Below are 22,856 nucleotides of genomic sequence, written 5' to 3' on the forward strand. Positions count from 1 at the left end.
GCTTGTCGTGGCTACCCAAACAAGTGTGGAAGCAGTACAAAACCTCTAAACATCTCCTTAAAGAGGAGCTTCTGTCTTTGCATGCTCTTTGTCCCCCATACTGCTAGCTGGGAAGGGAAGATTATGGAAACCCTGGAAGCCTGGGTTGAAGATCACTGAGCAATGCTGCTGACCTCAGAACACTCACCTATGAACGTTTATGTGCAACAGAAAAAAACTTCCATATTACCTAAGTCACTGCACTGGGTCATTTCCTTGCCCCCTACCCAATAAATTCTACCAGGTGCTTATTTTAGTCAATCAGGGGCCTCATTCTAAGGCTCATTTAAAGTAAAATGAGTTCAGAGGAGAGAAAGTGGAAAGAAAGGTAACTAGAAAGCATGTCCCAGAAGAGACCATTTGAAAGACATGGGGATGTATAACTTTAAGAAAAAAGAGATATCAGAGGGAGTTCTCCTCATATTCTTTAAGAATCATCGTATATGAAAAAATAATCACACTTGTGCCCTACTATCTCAAAGAAAGCATGATTAATTTGCAGAATCCCAGTAGAACACATTTCAGCCTCATTAAAAGATAAGCCTTCTCACAATCACAACAACCCAAAGATCTGCAGGAATGTACTAGGTACCAATGAGTCCTCTGTTGCTGGAGGTATGCAAGCAAACTTTCATGTGAAACATGTGGAATACAAATGCAGGATTCTTACTGAGCTAAGTCCTAAATCTTGCTCTGACAATGAGCAATTGTTGTTCCTTACTATATGAACCAAGCCATCATTTGCAAAATGGAGTTAATTTTATCTAATGGAGTTGTAAATAACAAAAGAGAAAATACACATAGGAAATACACATATTAAAGTAGGGCTTAATTATTAGATGGGGAAAGGTTGGCCATGATCAACAATCCTGTGATTCTGTGATTGTAAAATATTTATTTCCCTTTCAGCACGTATAAGTATAATGCTCTGAAAAAGCCTGGCTAACAAAGCAAGCAGATCATTCCTCCCTTTGTGAGTACCCATGTTTCAGCAACAAGTACCCATGTTTCAGTGACAAGTAAGTTGAGTGGCCCTCACTCACTCCAACCTCCAAGCCACACCCATAGGAATGCTCAGAAAACATGAGTGTCTTTATGTATGGAAGAATATACACCCCAGAAGTTTTTCCAAGACTATTTTCCAATTTAGAATCCTATTTGGTCCAAACTTTGGTGAAAGTAATTCTAAAAGGCAAGAGTTTTCTGTGATACATATGAAACAATATCTGAGCATCAAGATAATTGGGTCTAATGACTGACATGAACGTTCAGATCTTGAACAAGTTTCCACCTCTTTAGAATTGGTATCCAAGTCTAAATAAAGACAACGGGATAGGGAAAGATAATCTGAATGTCTTTCCAGGTTCAGAAACCTATTATTTTAATTCCAAGAAATAAAATGAGCCACTTCTTAGAAGTCTGGATCACTCCTACACATTCAAAACCTACTGAAGCCCAGAGTATAGGATCTACAACAATAACCTGAGGAATCCAGGACACAGTCACTTCACATAGGTAATAAAATTTTGTGAGCAGATCCCTTCTCACATGAGCAGTAGAGCCATGAGTAAGGATATCAGGACCTTTAGATTTCAAAAAACTTATATCCTAGGGCGGGGACAGGAGATTGTTCACAAAGAACCAAGAGATGCCAATGCAGAGATGATCTCTTTCTGTTAGGTAATACAGATGGTGGTTAAGAATATGTGATGGAACCGGAGTTTAAATGCAAGCCCTGCCCAGTCCATTTTTGTTGATCTTAAAGTCATTTTCTAGGTCTCAGTTTCTTTCCCTAAAAAGGGCCACCCAATTGTTTTTGTTTTGTTTTTAATGACAAATGAAACCAATTGTAAACTTCTTGGCACGTTGTCTACCAATTTATCCACTGAATTCTTAGCTTTTTAAGGGTAGGAACTATGATTATCCTATTGGACAGTATTTCCAGAAGATAGTCCTTTCATGATACATAACAAGTGCTCAGGAAACTTTCAGACAAATGATTCCACGCACCCAAAGATCAACTGAGCTGCTACAATAATGAAGCCTTCTGATCCTCTTCTCTAACTGCCTGATTCCTCGTTGACTAGTAGATCAAAATGAGATAGCATCACTATTCTTATCATCCCCCTTTTCTTCTACATTGCCTTTATGTAGTTTAACCATATTTGTTGCATATGCATGACCACTGGGCCCGAATTTAGATGGTGCAAATTCACCTGTTCTTAGTCATACTTGGTTTCCTGCATAATAATCCTGAAATTTTAGGGCTTTGATTTGGGGGTGATTAAGTAGATTCATTTTATTTGGACACTGATGGAACTCACCACAGGTGGAATCAACTAGATATGGTAGTAAAACCTATGAGCAATTTGATGAGTCATTAGAATTGTCACATAGCCTCCCATTGCACCTCCACCCCCAAATAGGGTACTAAGAACACTCAGTTTGTAGAGGTATTTTCTACCAAGTCAATCACTCTTTATGAGATTTTTATGCTAGTTTACACAGCTGGAATTTTACATAAGCCAATTTAGACATACTTCTGCCTTGGGAATCAAGGCAATTATAACAATAATACCAAAAGACTACTTTTTAAATAATCAACATCATTATTATAATTACTTAGCCAACAAAAAGGAATGCTTTAAAAGTAGCATGTTTTTATAGCCAGGATATTATTAAATATGAATCCCAGAAGGATACATTCAGAGAAGAATGAACAATGTGTTCTATTAAAAAAATAGTAATTTGTTGACAAAGTTTGCTCATAAATGATGTGCTTTATGCAAACCAATTTGGCTTTTCAGTTACCAAACTGTTTTTGCAAAAAGTTTATGAATTTTTCTTTTCATAGTTCTATAAATATTGAAAGACAAAGTCTATTTTTTTATTTTTACAAAATAGGGGTAACTGTATATGAATTATTTTAAATTCCTATAAAATGGTACTTCTACCTTACCAGGCCACTTCCCTTAATGAAAATACAGAAGTCCTTTATTATTAGCTCGACCTATATATGCTGCTCAGTATGGTAGCCATTACCTAAGTGTAGCCACTGTGCACTTAATATGTGGCTGGTAAAACTGAAGAATTTGATTTTTAGCATTACTTTATTTTTGTTTATTTAAATTTAGAAACTGAAGCAATGTAAGATATGTTTCTATTAAGCATAACTTTATTATTTCAGTGATACTACATTTCTCTTTAACTGCCAAAAATTTAGCATCCAGATAGAAATTCAATATACACACCAGATTCCAAAGACTTAAAACAAAAATGGAAAATATTTTACTAATTATTTTATGTTGATTACTTGTTGAAACAATGTTTTAGTAATGTTGTGTTAAATAAATAACTTTTCCCTATATTTACTTTAATGTAGCTATTAGAAAATTTTTATTATGTATATAATTAGTTTCCTATTAAACAGTACTGATCTAGGAATCTAGAAATATCTACTTACTCTCATTCTACTTCCTATAAGGCAGTTGAGCTTATTATTTTTACACTGGCAAAACAGGAAAAAAAAACTTTTTTAGAAGGTCTAGAGAGAGAGCAATCAAAAGCAGGAATGGAGGCACCTGGGTGGCTCAATCTGTTGTGTCCAACTCTTGATTTCCACTCAGATCACAATCCCAGGGTCATGGGATCAAGACCTATATCAAGCTCTGCACTAGGCATGGAGCCTCTTAAGATTCTCGGTCTCTCTCTCCCTCCCTCCCACTCAAAAAAAAAAAAAAAGTGGGACAGAATTAGAGGAGAGTTGGCCCTTGAAAGAATGAAAGAAGAGAACAGTCCTGGAAAATATATACATTTATTAAACCTGCACCTGCACCTGTGGGCATTCCCTAATCTTCAGGAAACTGGGTGGAAAGAATTCATGCAAGATGTCATAGTCCTAATGAATTGAGAAGTCAGAGGATGGAGCTTAGAGCTGCCACAGCAGCTAGAAAATGAGAAGAAAATCTAGGGAAGAGAGGGTAGAGGAAAGCCCCTAAATCTGCATATGAATATCACTCAAATCCTTGGTTTCCCAGTGGGTAAGTGCTTGGGAGATGCTAAGATTTACAGTATAAAACAACAGCTATAAAACCAAAAGGAACTCAACAGAGATCTCAACCTCTACTCCCTGCAAGGGAGGCAGTTTGGTGCTTAAGTGGACTGCCTACTACAACAAAAATGAACACTCTTTGGAGGAAACCAGAATCAGAATCCCTATAATGTATCATTAGGAACATGTAGTATAATGTAGTGGTGAGTCACACACAGAGTCCAGACAGCAAAGCTTTTCTTGGCAGGAAGCATCTAAGCAGGCTAAGACCCCAAAAAGCTGAGTCCTGAGCATGGGGGGTTGGGGGGGCTGACTTTTGTACAACCTTTTGTTTTTACCGGTCTTCCATATAGGGTAATGTACAGTCTGAATGGGTGATCTTTGTTAGAGTCCTGAGGAAGGTGGCTCACTGGCACAGAGCCAGGTTGCCTTCCTCTGTCTTGAGATGGTCACCAGAGGCCTTAGGGAGGGGCTCTACCACCATAAAATCGGGAGACTCAAAGAGACAGGAAAATATAATTCATACTGAAGAGAAAAAGAAGTCAATAGCTCCTGAACCTAAAATGTTCAAGATATTATGATGTGGGGAAACAAAGGCAGAAGGAAATGGTAGATAAAATTAAATTTCCTAATAATATACAGCCCATTGACAAATAGTTGATGCAGGCAGAGTATAAACATTTCTTCAGGAAATCCCTACTTTCTTAATGTTAATGCTTTCCTAGTGGAAAAGACAACCTTAGCTTGACAATAGCTAGGCCTCCAGTTTCCAGTGAGTCTTCTTTAGCATGGAAAAATCCCTTTGGAAACTTCCCCTTGACTTTCCCTTCCCCCACTCCCAAGTATACAGTCACTCCTCACAATTTCAGGGGGTTCTATTCCTAGGCTTTATTGAAACCACTTTTTGCACCCAAGAGGTCTCAAGAATTCTTTCTTGGCCTTGGGCTCTGAACCACAACACTTCAAACCACATCAGTTGGAATTATCAGACAAGGCTTGAAAGGATCTATTAACTCTAGGTTTTCAAATGTAAAGGAAAATATGTCCCTATAAAGAGATAGGAAACTAGGCCGAAAAACGTAAACTTAATAGAAGAATAAAATGAAAATTCTAAACCTGAACAGTAATTTATATGAAATAAAATTTTACTTGAAAAGTCTGAAAAAGCAAACTGCAGGGGTGCCTGGGTGTTTGGCAGCAGAGGTGGGTGTGACTTTCAGACACCCATGCAACAAGGGCCACCTCCCTACCTCAATATGGCCCCTCCCCCCCCAGAAACTTCCCAGGAGACCATTCACCGAGTCTTCTCGCCTTGAACAATGGACATGTCCTCACCCGGAACAAGGCACAAGGAATTGACACCAAAAAACTACCCTATATGGACATACCAATGCTCCATACCCCCTCTCCCCAGCCAACCTCATAAAAACATACCACCCCACCGCCTGGCATGACCTCTCTGGCCCATTCTGTCTGGACCAGGGAACCTCACCCAAGAGCGCTCCCAATAAAGGCCTTTTACATTTATTTCTGACCTCGGTTTTCTGCATCATCTCTGCGGCCTTACACTGGGTAGCTCAGTTGGTCAAATATCCAATTCTTGATTTTGGCTCAGGTCATGATCTCATGGTTCATGAGTTTGAGCTCTGTGTTAGACTCCGCACTGACAGTGAAGAGTCTACTTGGACTTCCCTCTCTCCTCTCTTTCTACTCCTCCCCTGCTTGTACTCTCTCTCTCAAAATAAAAAAATAAACATTTTTAAAAAAAGATTAAAGAGAAGTAAGATTAAAACAACAGTAACAACATAACCTTAGAGGCTCATGGGACAATATCAAATGGTATGAAATCTAAGTAAGGGCATCCTTCCTAATAACATGCCTGAAAATATTGTGAACATTCCTAAAACCCACTGGACTTTCTATGAGAAGGATAGCAAGTACCAATGCCACAAAATGACCCATACAAGAAGTGCAAGAATTCTCTGTATACCTAGGGAAAGTGACATTAGGACAGTAAGTAGGATGATTTTCTGGAGAAAGGACAAAAACCACAAAGAAGATTGTGCTAAGGTTTGAATGTGTTGAGCCAATTGTAGATCTGAGAATATTGGCTAATCAAAGACTCAAGCATTTGAACTGGAAGGAGGAAAAAATGAAGGGCCAAATGACCCAAAATGAAGCCTCATCTTTTATTATAAAGACAATAAAATGTGTTTATACACACACACACACACACACACACATACACACACACACGGCGAGGAGGGGAGGAGGGATGGGGAAGAGAGTTCCAGAGTATGGAAAAGAAAAACATGACAGAAAAAAACTAGGGGAAACAGGTCAAATATTCCCCCAAACTGGGAAGAAAACAAATTTGCCGATGCAAGAGATTCATCAAATCCCATTCAGGATAGTTACAAAGAAAACGAAACCTCAACATATTATAATCCAACTTCTGAAAAGCAAAGATAAGCAGATATCCTGATAGTAGCCAGAGAAAAAAAGACAAATTACATACAGGGGACACTGTAGTCCCCAGCATAAGAATTATGGCTGGATCTCCAAAAAAGGAGGCTAGAAGACAAGTGAACAAAGTTTAAACTGTTAAAAGAAAACTTATTGTGCCCTGAATCCTATGCTCAATGGAAATCACCATCAAAATGAGGGCAAAATAAAGATATTTCAGATAAATTAGAACTGTAAGAATTTATTTCAGAAGATCTGCACTTCAGGAAATAGTAGATCGTATTGTTCAAATTTGGGAGAAATGATGATAGATTAAAATTTAGCATTACAGAAACTAGTGGAGATCACCAGAAATCATAAATGTATGTTTCAGTATGAAAAGTCTACATATTTTTCTTTTATTTAATAGACCTGTGGAGGCACCTGGGTGGCTCAGTCAGTTGAGCACCTAGCTTTTGAGTTCAGCTCAGGTCTTGATCACATGGTTGGTGAGCTCCAGCCCTAGACAGGTTCTGTGCTGCTAGTAAGGAGCCTGCTTGAGATTCAATCTCTCTCTCTCTCTGACATTCACCCACATGTGCTCTTTCTCTCAAAAATAAACTTAAAAAAAAAAAAAGACATGTGACTGCTTAAATGAATAATCTTAACTTTCAACACTACTTATAGTGCTGTCTCACAGATGTGTTATCACAGCACATATTATAAGTGTAATATGTATGTCAGCATCCCCATGGATGAATGGTCAAACAGGCCAAAATGTTACAAGTTTTACATAGATTTGTAAGATAGAACTAACTCTAAGTACACTGTGATACGTTAAAAATGCATATCGTATGGGGCGCCTGGGTGGCTCAGTCGGTTGAGCGTCCGAATTCGGCTCAGATCATGATCTCACGGTTCATGGGCTCGAGCCCGGTGTCAGACTCTGTGCCGACAGCTCAGAACCTAGAGCCTGTCTTCGGATTCTGTGTCTCCCTTTCTCTGACCCTCTCCTGCTCACGATCTCGCTCTCTCAAAAAAAATTACATTAAAAATTTTTTTAATAAAAAAATTTAAAAAAATTAAAATGCATATTGTAATCTCTAGGGAACCATCAAAAAATATAGCTGAAACATACATATAAAAAAACCAATAAAATGAACTACCAAAACTAGACTATTTGATTAGCCTAAAAATAGTCAGGAAAAAATAGGGAAACCATAATAAACAAATATATAAATCAGCCAGTCTTAATTAATGGAAAGAAACAAATGATAGGCTTAAATCTACCTAATCAATAATTAAACAAAAATGGATTGAATACTCCAATTAACAGTGAAAAATGACTGACTGGATATAAAAAGAACTATATGCTGTCTACAAAAGATGCCTTTTAAATTAAGAATAATTTAAAACTGAATAAAAAATGATTTACCATGCAAATAAACATCATAAAGCCAGACTGACTCTACTAATAGCAGACAAAATAGAATTTAAGTCAAGACTACAAGAGATAATGAAGACTATTTCACAGCAATAAAACTGGTAGTTTTTCAGGAAGACAATAATCATAAATTTATGTGCCTAATAAAAGATCTTCAAAAAACATCAAGCAAAATTTAAAGACCTAAAGGGGAAAATAGACAGTTCCACAATAGTCATTAGTAACTTTTATATTCCTCTCTGTGTAACTTACAGAGCAATCAAACTAAAAAATAATAAATGAATAATTTAAACAAGATAAATAAAATAAATCAGGAAGCACATAGGAAAAAACCACATAGATAACATTATAGACCACTAAATTTAGTAACTTCAAACTAACCATTCTTTTCAGGTGTACATAGAATGTTCAAAAAAGCAGATGTTGGGGCATAAAAGAAAAAAATTCTCAGAAGTTTTATAAGATTCTGTCTACAATGGAATTAAATTAGAAATTAGTAAAAGTAAAATATCTATAAAAACTCTATATATTTAAAAAGTAAACAGCACACATAGAAATAATCCATGAGTGAAAGAAGTTATGGGGAAATTAAAAAATATTTCAAAATGACATCAAAACTTGTTGAATGTAGCTAAAGCAGTGGTTAGGGAGAAATGTATGACCTCAAATGCTTATATTAGAAAAGGAGATGCATTTTTAATCAACAATCTGTTTCCATCCTAAAAAGCTAGGCAAAAAAAAAAAAAAATCCAACACAGCTAGAAGAAAGGAAATGCTACAGGTCAGGACAAACAGAATAAAGTCCAAAGCCAAGTTCTTTGCAAAGATTGATAAAATTGATTAACTCCTCATGAAATGATCATAAAAAAACAGGGAAGCCACAATTATCAACCTGAGGAGTAAAAGAGTGAACATCACTACAAACCCTATAACTATTAGAAAAGATAGTACAAATGCAGTGTTACTTTAAAAAAAAAAAAAAGTGCAGAGAAGCTACATTAGGCTTCTTTGCTGTAGGAAAGAAGGGGAAATAAAACTTACAGAAATCTCATTTGCACAAAAAGCAAAGTAGAAAAGATAAACCATAAATGAGACAGATTGGTTCCGTACAGCGTAGGTCCAGGAAGGAAGGGTTGCGGGAATGGTAATTGGAGAGAAGGAATGGCAGAGGTTGGAAGAGTGACACATTCTAGTATGACTTTTTGTATAGCCCTGGATTTTAATATCCTATTATTTTAATATGCTTTAAACAAAAAAACAAAGATGGTGTGGGGGGGTGAGAATAAAGTGAACTAAATGAACATAACTTATTCAAATGAATAACATAATAACACTGAAGAAAAATGAACTGCTCTAATGAACTTCGGAATACATTACTTTCAGTCTATACCCTCAAGCCAAGAACAAGAACAGTAAACAAATGTTAAGCTCTAGGCAACTGATGTATTTTTCAGCTTAGCAACACTAAATTTGTTAAATTTAGTAATTTAGCATTACTAAATACTAATAACTAATAGCAATACTCAAATTACATATATTGTAAGATTGAAGAAGTAAGTGAACATACTTTGGAAAATAAGAGTCATATGTCTCAGTATCAGAGAAGAGAATTAGGAATATGGAAGGGGCTTCCCCCTAGTGAATCTGGTGGAATTGGAAGTATCCAGTGACCTCGGTTTTAGATATAGATGTGGCTATGTCTGTATATGTACACACATACACATACACATATTATCTCCTTAAGAGGTTTACAAGCAATGGCATCCAGTAGCAAAAAATAGTTTGTGCCTAGATAATAGTTTCTAGATGCCATTCTTAACTATAAGACTGTAGAGAAAGGGCTGAATTCAGGGCTGTGGATGCAAAATATAATATGAACCTGGAACTTTCCAAAGTTAAGTAGTGCTCAAAGAAAAATCAGTATACATCAAAGACACAGAGACTAGTTGAAAGGGACTTTCTCCAGCTCAATGTGAGAAAATGTGAGCAAAACCAGTTAGTGTACTAGATTTTACCTAACACATTAGACTACATGAGGCTACACACACATATATAAATGCAAAAATTAATGGGGGAGATGCAAAAACTCTTCTTACAGTACAATGCCAAGTAAAATGTAGTAGGAATGATGAAACCAAAAACCACCATTGGGTAATTGCCTTTGTAGTAATAATTTAAGGCTAAAATCATTTGTGCTAAAACTAAAAGGTGTCAAAAGGTAACAAAAAATCAGGATGTTTTCGGAGTCTCAACATATTATTCGTATTTGTTAATTACAAAAGGAAAAGTAGTACCTTTTTGGTGGAGAAAATCTGCTGACACCCACAAAACCAAAAAAGTAAAGCTGGCAGCACCATGAATGATTCCAGTAGATCACATGCCAATTGATTTGATTTACTGAAAAGGACACATCATTTGAGACATTCCTGACAGAAACTTGTAACTGAAATCCAGTAACAAGAAAAATATTGTTTTGAAGACAGAGATTGAGAGTCATTCTACAAAAATGTCAAGGGCATGAAAGACAATTAAAGACTAAGGAACTATTCCAGATTAAAGGAGATTTTAGAGATTTGACAACTAAATGAAATGTATGATTTTGAATTAGAACTTTTGAGGTTTGGGAGGGGTTTTGTTTGTTTGTTTGTTTGATTTTGCCTCTTAGTGAATATTTGATGAAAAAATTTATAAAATTTGATGAAAGTCTGTATATTGGATAATAGCACTGTATCAACATTCATTTCTGATTTTGAAATTGTCATTATGAAAGAGAACATCCTTGTTTTTAGGAACTAAGCATTGATATGCTTAGGGATAAAAAGCTATCATCTCTGTAACTTAGTACATGGTATTGAGTTCAGGAAAATATTTATATTTATGTTACATAATATTTATATTATGTTTTATATGTATACATGTATAAAGAGAAAAGAAAACAATTATGTTAATAAAGTTAACATTTGGGGAATCTGAGTGAATGATGTGCAGATATTATTTGCCCAAACTGTATAACTAGTGAATACTAAAAAATAATTAAGGACAAAATGATACCTATTGTACAGAAATTTGTTTATAGAATAGAGAAACCTTTCCAACTCAATATACCTTGATACAAAAATTTAACAAAGTCACTGAAGAAAAAAAGTACTACCAATTAATCTTATATGAACATAAATGAAAATCACCTTCACAGAATATTAGCAAATTGAAACCTTATGTTTAGGAAATTGACACTAAAGTATTTAGGGGTGAATAGGCATGAGGTCTACAAATTACTCTCAAATGGTTAAAATATAAATACACATCTCTATCCCCACATAGATATGAAGCCAAAGGGGCAAAATACAGATGGCTGAATGTAGACAATGAGCATACACGAGTCCCTTGAACTGTTCTTCCAACTCTTATATAACTTAAAATTTTATTGATCTAAAGGTTACAAAATATCTATTTATGGTCACAACTTAACAATATGTATTTTATTTACCCATGCCAAAGATTACTTTGGGACTACAGACTACTACATAAATATAATCTAATTAAACACACACTAAATTTTTAAATTAAAATCTAATAATATTATATCCCAAGATACATCAATAGCCCATTTAGACTATACTTCATACCCTCGTCTCCTTAGAATCAAATCTTGATTTAGAGAAACAGCAGCTAAATGCAATTGTGGTGCTGGCCACCCTCCGATTGCTCATTAATTACTGTCCCATTCTCCCTGCTCAATATTTCCAGTATTTGTCTCCTCTCCCCATCTCTGTGGCCATTGTGGACACTGTACTCTTGAGACCATGAGGACACTGTACTCTTGAGATCATTAACCTGAGTTAATTACTAATTGCCTCCCATCCAGCTTCACTGTCACACTATTCTTCAAACAGCCAAAGAAATTCTCTTTTATCTATTCAATTTCATGCCTCCTTGGATTAAAATCCAACACTAACCAACCTGTTGTATAGGATCCACGCCTCTTATCATTTTGAACAAGATCTCTGATGATTCAACCCTATTCCTGCTCAAGTCCACCTACACAGATAGGCAGAATTCTAGGATGACCCATAGTAACTCATAACTTGTATAATCTTCTCTCCTTGAGTGTGGGAAGGGACTTAACTTTCTTTTAACCACAGAATATGGCAAAAGTAATGAGACATCACTTCTGTGATTCTGTTACATGGTAAACTGAAGAGATTTTGCAGCTGAAATTCAAGTCCCAAACGGTTGACTACAACTTCATCAAAAGGGAGATCATCAGGTAGGGGTCCTTTCAAAAGGGCCAGGAATTCCAAGCATAGTCCCTGGAAGAATTGATACAGTGATGATGTAAACTGCCTACGGACAGCACAGGGAAGGAACTGTGGGGACCTCTAGGAACTAAGAAGAGCCATTGGCTGACCGTCAGCAAGAGAGTGAGAACCTCAGTCTTATAATAACATGTAACTGAAATCTGCCAGCAACCACATCAGCTGGGAAGAGGACCTGAGCTGTAGATGAGAGAGCAGAGGCTGGATGACCCACAAATCTGGCTTATGAGAATCTGGGCAAAGAAGCCAGATAAACCATGTCTTCACTTTATTTTTAATTTTTAATGTTTTTATTTATTTTTGAGACAGAGAGAGACAGAGTGTGAGTGGGAGAGGGGCAGAGAGAGAGAGGAGACACAGAATTGGAAGCAGGTTCCAGGCTCTGAGCTGTCAGCACAGAGCCCAATGTGGGGCTCGAACCCACAAACTGTGAGATCATGGCCTGAGCTGAAGTCAGAGGCTTAACTGACTGAGCCACCCAGGCACACCGCCATGTCTCTACTTCTAACCTACCCAAACTGTGATTAAAATCAGGCAGGTAACCTGCCAAGTTTGTGGTAACTTGGCACACAGAATTAGAAAACTAACACACCTGCCAAAGACCATCTGTGCCTTTTTCTCTACTATGCTATGCAGAACTCCCTCATGTGTCAAGTTTTGTATATGCTTGAAAAGAGGTTTTTAATTCTGCCACCTCTAAGTTAGAGGTAGTTATATCCCTGTCTTTGTTACCTATTTTTTTTATCCTATATACCATAATCTAATATTGGTTTAAACATTTGTCTTTTCTACTAGACTGGCTTCTTGATGGCAGAGACAGGGTCTTATCTGTCTAAGGAAATCTCATATTTCCTTAGTGATTGTCTTATAGAAGATTTTCAATACCTCTTAGTTGAGATGGCTCTAGCTGACTAGGAAAAAAAAAACTTAACTCTGTATCAATAAGCATTTTCCTTTTTGTCATTTTTTTCCCTAAGGAATTAGTAGATATGGAATTTTAAAAATTCTTTTACACCATAGGAAAGAAACACATTAAGAAACATGCATAAATTCGCATAGAAGTTTCCTAATCCAACCTTAATTCCTGGTCCATAGCTACAAAGACCACTACAGTTACTCCAATATTTAATTTTTCTCCAAATGGAACAACGAAGGTTGCCAGCAAATTCGCTAATCACAAGATGAGACAAAAGAGATGGTCCGTGACTGCTGACATTTCACGAAAGCCTTATTAGTATGCGTGAGAACTGGCAAAGAACCGAATAATGAGCTGCACTTCTAAGGAGAACCAGGAATCCAGCGCACTTAAAGAGATCCTCAAAAGAAGGAGAATGGATTGAAACAGCAGAATCTTGATTTTGAAAAAGGGCGATGGAAGGAACGTGTGTCACTGAACGCATCGATCCGCAGCTACTTAGCTTCCTGGATTACACAGGGCAATGCTTCTCCCGTGTTCCCCCTTCACTAAGGCAGACCTTGTTCCCATAAGGAACTACTGGCAGTTAGGACTTAATTAGATACCACTGCTCTGCTCATCCTATGTCAAAATTAAAAACATTTAAAAAAGAAACCATTATAATTTGGGGGTAAAAAAACACTAGTATATTTTTAGTGAAAATTAGATATTCTATCAGTTTTTAATGTTTATTTATTTTGAGAGAGAGCGTGCACACAGCCGAGGGGCAGAGAGAGATGGAAAGAAAGAAGTCCAAGCAGGCGCAGAGCCCCGCACAGGGCTCAGTCTCACGAGCCATGATATCACGACCTGAGCCAAAATCAAGATCAGAGGCTTAACCAACTGAGCCACCCCGGTTCCCCCTATCTTTTTTCTTAAGCATTTCTTTCACTATTATCACTAGGATATATTATCACTAGGATAATAGACCAAAATGACATTCATGGAGAGGCGAGCTTGGAAGTGGTGAACAAATGGCACCGAAAATCCCTTTTACTCAGCTATTTCACTTTTAGGAACCCATTCCTTTGAAATACTAACAAAATGTTTTTCATTCATAAACTACAGCCGTGTGCCTGCCGCCTTCACACAGCCTAAGTATAATCAGATTCTGCATGAAGGGCTTGATCCAGCAACTCCACCTTTTCAACCAAGCTCCCCAATACACTAATTACATAAAATCACAAAAATTAACCTGTCAAATTCCTATTACTTCTAATAGCATCACTCATATCACTTTTAATGGCTTCAGCATCATTTTTAATTTTCATCTCAGGAACAAATTGGCCTGTTCTTTTCATAAGACAGTTATCACAACCATGTTCTTCTTCCAATAGGTGTGCGTTGTACTTCTAATACTGTGGTACAAAGCAGTAGTGCTAGGGGCTTTCCTCTAGTTCAGTCTACTGAGGAACATTATAGGCTGTAGTGACTTGAATATAGCAAACATTATGAGAACTTAGAAAATCTTTGGGGAGATCCTCAAAAGAACATCCACGTTCTCTCGTGAGTCCAGTAAGGGACAGAGTTCTTAAACACTACATCACATCGCCTCACTCATCCAGATATTACTTTAAAGACCACACACACACACACACACACACACACACACACACACACATTATATTTCAGAATCTAGACTGGTCCTACTGCAGCCTCCTCCTACATCCCCCACCTGCCAGTCTTTCCTAAATCATTGTCTTTCACATAGTAACCCCCCATTTTTCTTCCCAAATGATTTTTCCTTCATTGCTCTTTTTCCTCTTAGCTGAAGATTCCTGCTTTCCCTTGACAAAAAAGAGAAATCTTTTTAGTACATCATAAAAAGAAGTTACAGCTAAAACAGATTCTAGAAAGAAAGTTACCAGCTGTGTAATCTTAAGATATATTACTTAAATTTCCGGGTCTCCTTAATGCTAAAATGGAGATGACCGTGGTATCCACTTCATAAACCAATCAGGAATAAGTGAAGCCATGCACACATAGCCCTCAAAAAGAACTAGCTCTATCATTTTAATATCACATTAATAACCTCACTTAGAAAAGGTGCTCTTCCCATTTTCTTAACTTCTGATATACCCAACTAATAGAATTCCTAGAAGGAACAAGATTGCAAATAACTCCATATTTGTACCCCCAAATTCCTTCTCCACCTCACCCGCATTACCATAATTTCTAAAGGCAAATAATGAGAAACTCTTGAATACTGAAAACAAACTGAGGGCTGAAAAGGGAGGGGGAACAGGCTAGGGGGGGTGATTGTCATGGAGGGGGGCACTTATGGAGAAGAGCACTAGGTGTTATATGGAAACCAACTTGGCAATAAACTATTAAAGAAGTGAAATGTCATTCTAAGTAAGGTCAGTGTCACCTGGGAAGTATGCATAGAAGGAGGTTAGGGCTAGGCCATTTCCATATTCATTTCAAAGGTCTCAGATTAGGTTTCTTGTCTCTAGATGGTAAGGTCACCTATTCTCTTTATCTGCCTGCCACTTAATAACAAAGCACAAAACAAACAGCCACCAGACCCTACCACAAAGACCCTATACCTTACATGCCTGACCACCTTCTCCTTTTTTTGCACAAACTGCTAACAAAAATGTAAACAAGTCACATTATATTCAAAGTGTCATCAGCAGGACATTAATAATTTTAAGGATGTCCCAAATATTTGAAAATATTTTATATATGTGAAATGAATAATCTTCCATGCATGATTTTCCTGGACTGAATTCAATGGTATGATACAACCTATTTTATCAATATGAAAAAATATAGTGTATCTATTACTGTAAGTACATAGCATCCTGTCAAAGTCAGTTTTTTGGGTTATTACTACCATTGAGGTAATTCTCTCCTTAGGTCAATTTTCTTTTTTTTCTTTTAAAAAAATTTTTAATGTTTATTTATTATTGAGACAGAAACAGAACATAAGTAGGGGAAGGGCAGAGAGAGTGGGAGACACAGAATCTGAAGCAGGCTCCAGGCTGAGCTGTCAGTATAGAGCCTGAGGCAGGGCTCAATCTCAGGAACTGGGAGATCATGACTGGAGTTGAAGCTGGACGCTTAACCAACTGAGCCACCCAGGTGCCCCATCTTCTTACTTTCAGTTAAAGCCCCATTTGTTTGGAAACTTTGGCTTGTAGATTTACGAACCAGTAACCATTGAAACAGTCAATCCAAGGGGCTTACACACATTCCTGCTTTTATAAACAGGAAACTGAATCTGAGGGAGGGATCCTAAGTTTAGGGTGGAGAGTAGGGGGTGGGTAAAGAGTCAGGGCTTTGGAGTTGGATATGGAAACTCTGCTTCCATTTCCTAAGTTTCTCAACCTCCATAAGCCTCATTCTTTGGTCCTCACAATATGGATAATACCATCACCAACACGGTCAGGCTGTTTTGGAGACCAAGCAAGATATCGTATGCCAATTATTGAGCAAAATGCTTCACTTACCATGAGAATTTAATTCACTGAAACTATATAGGGTCATGAAAATAGCCTGAAATAAGATTTAGGAGACATTTGTTCTACTTAGGTCCATCACTAACCACCTCACTGAGGTGAGTCATTTTCATTTTATGCCCTTCAGTTTCCTCCTCCATATATAGGAGTGGATAGACCAAGTTTTCTATGAGTGATCTTTTATTTCTACAATGTCCTTAGTTTAATTGAAATCTTATGGATTCAAAGTCAGGATGGTAAACATCAGTGAGGATTCTTTTATTTTGACACACATATTGTAATAAAGAAACACTATCAGAGACTGAGAAAACCACATTGAAAAGAACGCTATGGACCTGCCAATAATGTAGGGCAGCAACCACTATGTAGACGGCTGTTTCCTCCTTCTTTAGATGACCAAAATGGTTCTTATGTCTTTTCTACCCCTCCATTCCTGGACCTTCACTCACTAGTCATCTCTTGTCAGTGGGAGTGTATTTAACCCTAGTCACAATTTGCTACATTTAATTTGCTATGAGTAATGAAATCAAATGACTACTTTTCTTAAAATTGTATAGTTCTAGGAAAAAGTTGTAAGAAGAAAGCATATTTTTGGCTACTTGACAACCTCTGTTTTACTTTTTTTTTTTTTAAGTTTGCATTTTCACCATATACTTCAAATGATTGATTCCCAAATAATGTGAGGGCTTACATTTTCCTTCTTAGAATAGGTAGAGACTGAGAAAAGCAATTCAACGCCATTATTAAAAAGGTACTTTATCTTATAAAAAATTGTAGCATCACACTTACTCTCCTTAAAAATATTCCTTACACCTAAACCCTAGTATAATCTTCTATAGTCATGCCTACTGGAAATATTATAAGCTTAGTTAATACATACATTAATACAAATAAGAAAACAAAAGCCTTATAAGAATCATATAACCAAAGATAGAATTTTGCTTTTAAAGACAATAGGAGAGAATATCCACATGGCCAGTCACAGCAGTAATTTTCACCAAGAATAGGACAAAAAAAAAAAAAAAAAGGCATAGCAACACAGCAAAAGGGAATGAATAGAAACAGGACAAAGCTGCCCGGACTACAACATGCACATCATACATGTGAGTTTGGAAAAATAGTCACACTGGAGACATTTTTATTGTTGTTGTTGGCTTCAATTCAATTTAGAGTTCATAGGTCTTTCATTACATGAATTACCAGATTATAATTTTGACATCATTATCCAACATTTCTTCAGTTATTAAAAGGGAAAGTGATTGGGTGCCTGGGTGGCTCCATCAGTTAAGCATCCAATTTCAGCTCAGGTCATGATCTCACAGTTGGTGAGTTCGAGTCCCACATGAGGCTCTGTGTTGACAGCTCAGAGCCTGGACCCTGCTTTGGATTCTGTGTGTCTCTCTCTCTGCCCACCCCCCCACCTCAACTTGTGTGCTCTCGCTCTCTCTCTCTCTCTCTCTCTCTCTGTCTCTCTCAGAAATAAAAACATTTAAAAATTTTTAAAAAGAAAATTATTTATTCAATCATTATATCCTTTGATAAATAAAATAAAATTAGTGAAATAGAAGGCATTGTCACTATATATTTCCTGTCTACAATATTCAGAAAATACAGGACGTATAAAGGGAACACAAAATAAAATCAGTACAAATTAATTATCTTAAAGTTTTATGTAACTCTAGCTTTTTAATATATTTTAAAGAAACAGATTACAAGACACTATTTTTTCATTTAATTGGGATCAAAACTCTTCTAGGACTTCCTCTCAGAATAGACCCAGGGCAGTTCTAGGTAAATGGCACATCTCCAATGAACATTTTTCTTTTTCTACTGCATTAAAACAGCTTTAGCATCAAAACTTTGGATTTCAAGTCAAAACTTAGTGCACACAAATGATTCTGAAGCTCCCAACCCAAATGGTTCCAAGCTACTACAGTGCCTCTTCCTAGAAGAATCATCAGAAGCCAATGTAAAACCACCTAGGAGAAAGACACCCTCAACTGGCTAAGATCCTATCAGATAAATTTGCCAATGATATATGAAAACAGTAAGAAAAATTAAAAATATACAAGGACACGCTACACCAGTAGTGAGTTAATAGACATAACAAGGAGCACTTGGGTGTTTCAGTCAGTTAAGCATCTAACGGTTGATTTCAGCTAGGTCATGATCTCACAGTTTGCCCCAAGTCGGGCTCCACACTGACAGCAAGGAGCCTACTTGCAATCCTTATCCTTCTGATCGCTCTCCTTCTCTCTCTGACCCTCCCCTGTTTGTTATTGGTCTCTAAATAAATAAATAAATAAATAAGCAAACAAACTAAAAAATAAATAGACATAACAAGATGGCTAAAACCCCCATGAACTGCAGATAATAGGAAATCTAAAAAGAATGTAAACTCTAAGACCATTTAAAAAAAAAACCACCAGTGGGGCACTAGTTGCACTCTTTGCCCACTTTCTCACACCCTGAACTCTTACAGTGCTTTAACTATGCAGTAACATCTGGTTATCATTCCACGGTCAAGTTATGTGTCAACAGTCATGAGTCTTAAAAATTGAGAAGCAGGAAAGCCTGGGTGGCTCAGTCAGTTAAGCGTTGGGTTGGACTTCAGCTCAGGTCATGATCTTAGTCTGTGAGTCTGAACCCCACATCTGGCTCTGTGCTGACAGCTCAGAGCCTGGAGCCTGCTTTGGATTCTCTGTCTCCTTCTCTCTCTGCTCCTCTCCTGCTCATGCTCTATTTCCAACTCTCAAAAATAAACATGAAAAAAAATTTTTGATCAAAAAGAAAAACATTAAGAAATAGAAAATAACAAGAAATTGAGAGAACTAGATTTTTGATAGGTAACTAAAGAGATGCATACAGATAATAAAATTACTGAAATTTAAAATTCAACAGATTTAACTACCATGGTTGGCAAAAATTAGAAAAACTTTTAATAATGAGTTTGATAAGAATGTAGAGCAATGGGGACTCATATACTCCTGGCTAGGAGTGCAAATAGGTACAATTGTCTGGAAGGAAAAGTCAGCATTACCTCATAAATAGAAAAGGCTCCCACCCTTCTAACCCCAGGCAATTCTGCAATTCTACTCTTAAAATACCTCAGAGAAACTCTTTCCCCTGTATAATAATATCTGCTCAAAAATATTTTTTCTGTTCAAAAAATTTTATGGTAGAGTAATTGATGGGAGAATTGAAAAACTGTGGTGTATTTATACAATGTAATACTATGCAGTAGAGAAAAAGGAATAAACAGGTGTCAACATGAATGACTATCAGGAAAAGGCACTTTAGAGGAACAAAGCAGGTTGCAAGACAATCAAGTATGGGTCCATTTTTATAAAGGTCAAAAATTTGGAAAACTAGCTAGTATATTACTTGCTATATGTAATTATGCAATGATATTTTTTAAAAAGAATGTGAAATTCATCAAGAAATTAAACTTTAACTGTTGCCAAAATCAGGAGTTAAAAGTTATATATCTGTAGAAAGCAAGTTTAAGTATATTAGATGTACTTCTAGGTCTCATTTTCCCCTCTATCTGTTCCCATCACCTCCTTTAGCAGATCTTACTATTTTTAGGGGCAGTTTCTATTTTATCCTTCAGGTATTTCATCTTCTAGACAAGAGGCACCATGCCATATCATTCTGTTCCTCTACTGGATCAGTCAGGGTTCTCCAGAGAAACAGAATCAATAGGATATATTCAATTGGTAGCCTGGAAATTCAGTTAAGAGTTGACATTGCAGTCTGGAATCCGAAATCTTTAGGGCAGGCCAGCAGGCTGGAAACTCAGGAAGGAATTCTATGTTACAGTCTAAAAGCATAATTCCTTCTCCAGGAAACCTGTTTTTGTTTTGAAGGTCTTCAACTGATTGGATGAGGCCCACCACATTATAGAGGACAATTTGTTTTGCTTAAAGCCAACTGATTGTAAGTATTATCACATCTACAGAATGGTTTCACAGCAATAATTAAAGTAGTTTTTGACTAAACAACTGGGGACCCATAAGACTATCACATTTACCAACCTACCTACCTACTGTTCTTATTTTTCCCTTTGACAACGTATCTTGGGTAGGACTATCTATTTGTATATATTTTTCGTTTACTTTTTGGGTGGCAGTATAGTTCTCCATTGTATAAGTATATCATTTATTCAAGCAGATCCCTATAATGAATGGTTCTATTTTGTTTTATAAAAATGGTACCCAAAAAAATCTATTCTAGCATATTTGGGGGAAGATTCATAAAATTGGGATTATTAAAATTTTCTAGTATATTACCAAAGTCCTCCTTCATAGGGGTTGGATCTTTCAGCACTGTGTCCAGCAATGTGTGAAAAGGACAGTTTTGACATATTCTGACCCAAAGAAGCAAACAAAACTATATTGTTAAACATTTATACTTTTTTCCAGTATGATAAATAAGATAGACTCTTATGGAAACAAGAAAGAGCTATCTCCACTAGAGAGGAGTATGGAACCCACCCTCTTCTCCCCAGGTTGCAGGCCAAAACTATCTTCCACTAACGGAGGGCCAAGAAACTCAAGTCAAGGATTCTACACTATCACCAGTGAAGGATGGCAGGAAACTTGCTCTCAACCAAGACCCTCTGGTACAAGGTAGAGCTTGGAACCCTTGAAGGGAGAAGCAGCCCCACCCCTGAGGTTCAAGTACACAAAGACTGCATAGGACAGAGGCTGGAGGAGAAAACCCTTGTGCCCATCACAAGTAACAAGCAAAATCTGTCCACACCATGCAGTAGCTAAGACTTTTCAGGGGTTTGGGTCAGGTTCCCTGGAATAACATGGATCTACAGGTAGAAATCAGGAGCCAGTGCCAGTGGTGTAAATGTTCCCTAGAGAACTATTTCCAAATGTCTAAGCAAAATTCTTCTAATGGGAGAAGAAAATGGCTTGGGGTATTCTTTTGAGGGTACAGTTCTGTGAGTGGAGAGGTGTATGCCTCTACAGTGACTTGAACATTCTGATATGACAGGCCTTTCACTAAATGCCCAGTGAAAGGTGAGGGCACGTTGGTTCTAACTTGGCAGGTAAGACCTATCCTGTTGACTTGGTGAGAGAATAAAGACTTTCAAGAAGTGGCACTCTTTGCCTACTTTCTCACACTCTGAACTCTTACAGTGCTTTAACTGTAACTGTGCTGTAACATCTGGCTATCATGCCATGGTCAAGTTATGTGTCAGCAGTCAGGAGTCTTAAAAACTGAGAAGCAGGAGAGCCTGGGGGGCTCAGTCGGTTAATCATTGGACTTTGGCTCAGGGCATGATATCACAGTTTGTGAGTCCAAGCCCCGTGTCAGGCTCTGTGCTAATGGCTGAGAGCCTGGAGCCTGCTTTGGATTCTGTGTCTCCCTGTCTACCCCTCCCCCATTTGTACGCACTTTCTCTCTCAAAAATAAACATTTAAAAAAAAATGAGATTTTCAGAAATGGCTGAAAATCAACTCCAGTTTTTTTGCTACAATTTTAGTGACTCTTCCATCACTGCTTAGGGATATTCATAAAAGATCAGCAGCTCCCCACTCGGAACAGTGACATTTACCCTTCTCCCAATGGCCCATCAAGTTTGACATAGAGGTTTTGATGTGACTATGGTAAACTGAACTTCATGGACGCTGTTTAGTTATGCTCTAGAAATACATAGACTATCCCAATCCTTGCATAAAAGTAGAGAGGAGGAAATTACCCCAAAGATCAGCAGCTGGAAAACTGGGCCTCAGAGTTGAATTCAATATGATATAGAAAAATGAATCGATGTGTTTTTTTCTATATGGAGACATGTGGAACAAAATTCATAATTGTCCCACATAAATGAGTTTCAAGTATACTCTAGGGAATAACTCAATAATAAAACTGTAAAATCCTCAACTTTCTTCAAATCTTCTCATCTAAAGAGTTTTATTTGAACAATTAAATACATATTTGATTTCAGCAGAAAGGAGAACAATTTGTCTCATATATGTCATGACAATTACATTTCTGACTTGACCAACAAATTGTTCCACTTAGAGACCTGGAGGAACTGAAAGATCTTTAAAGGTCCCTGGGATACAAACAGAGACACCTTTACAAATGTTTTCCAGTGCTGCTGAACATGGTGAGGTTGGTCCCC

At 37.1% G+C, this 22,856-nt stretch overlaps 1 long non-coding RNA gene across 1 annotated transcript; it reads left to right on the forward strand.

Annotated features, from left to right (window-relative positions):
- The first annotated feature begins 992 nt into the window (after positions 1–992).
- On the forward strand, positions 993–21,762 carry LOC115293784. Its single transcript, XR_003909595.1, has 3 exons — positions 993–1,058; positions 20,584–20,653; positions 21,225–21,762. It is a non-coding gene; the product is annotated as an uncharacterized LOC115293784 (long non-coding RNA).
- Positions 21,763–22,856: the final 1,094 nt, after the last annotated feature.

Source organism: Suricata suricatta, chromosome 6 (genome assembly GCF_006229205.1).
Source record: "Suricata suricatta isolate VVHF042 chromosome 6, meerkat_22Aug2017_6uvM2_HiC, whole genome shotgun sequence".
Taxonomy (NCBI): domain Eukaryota; kingdom Metazoa; phylum Chordata; class Mammalia; order Carnivora; family Herpestidae; genus Suricata; species Suricata suricatta.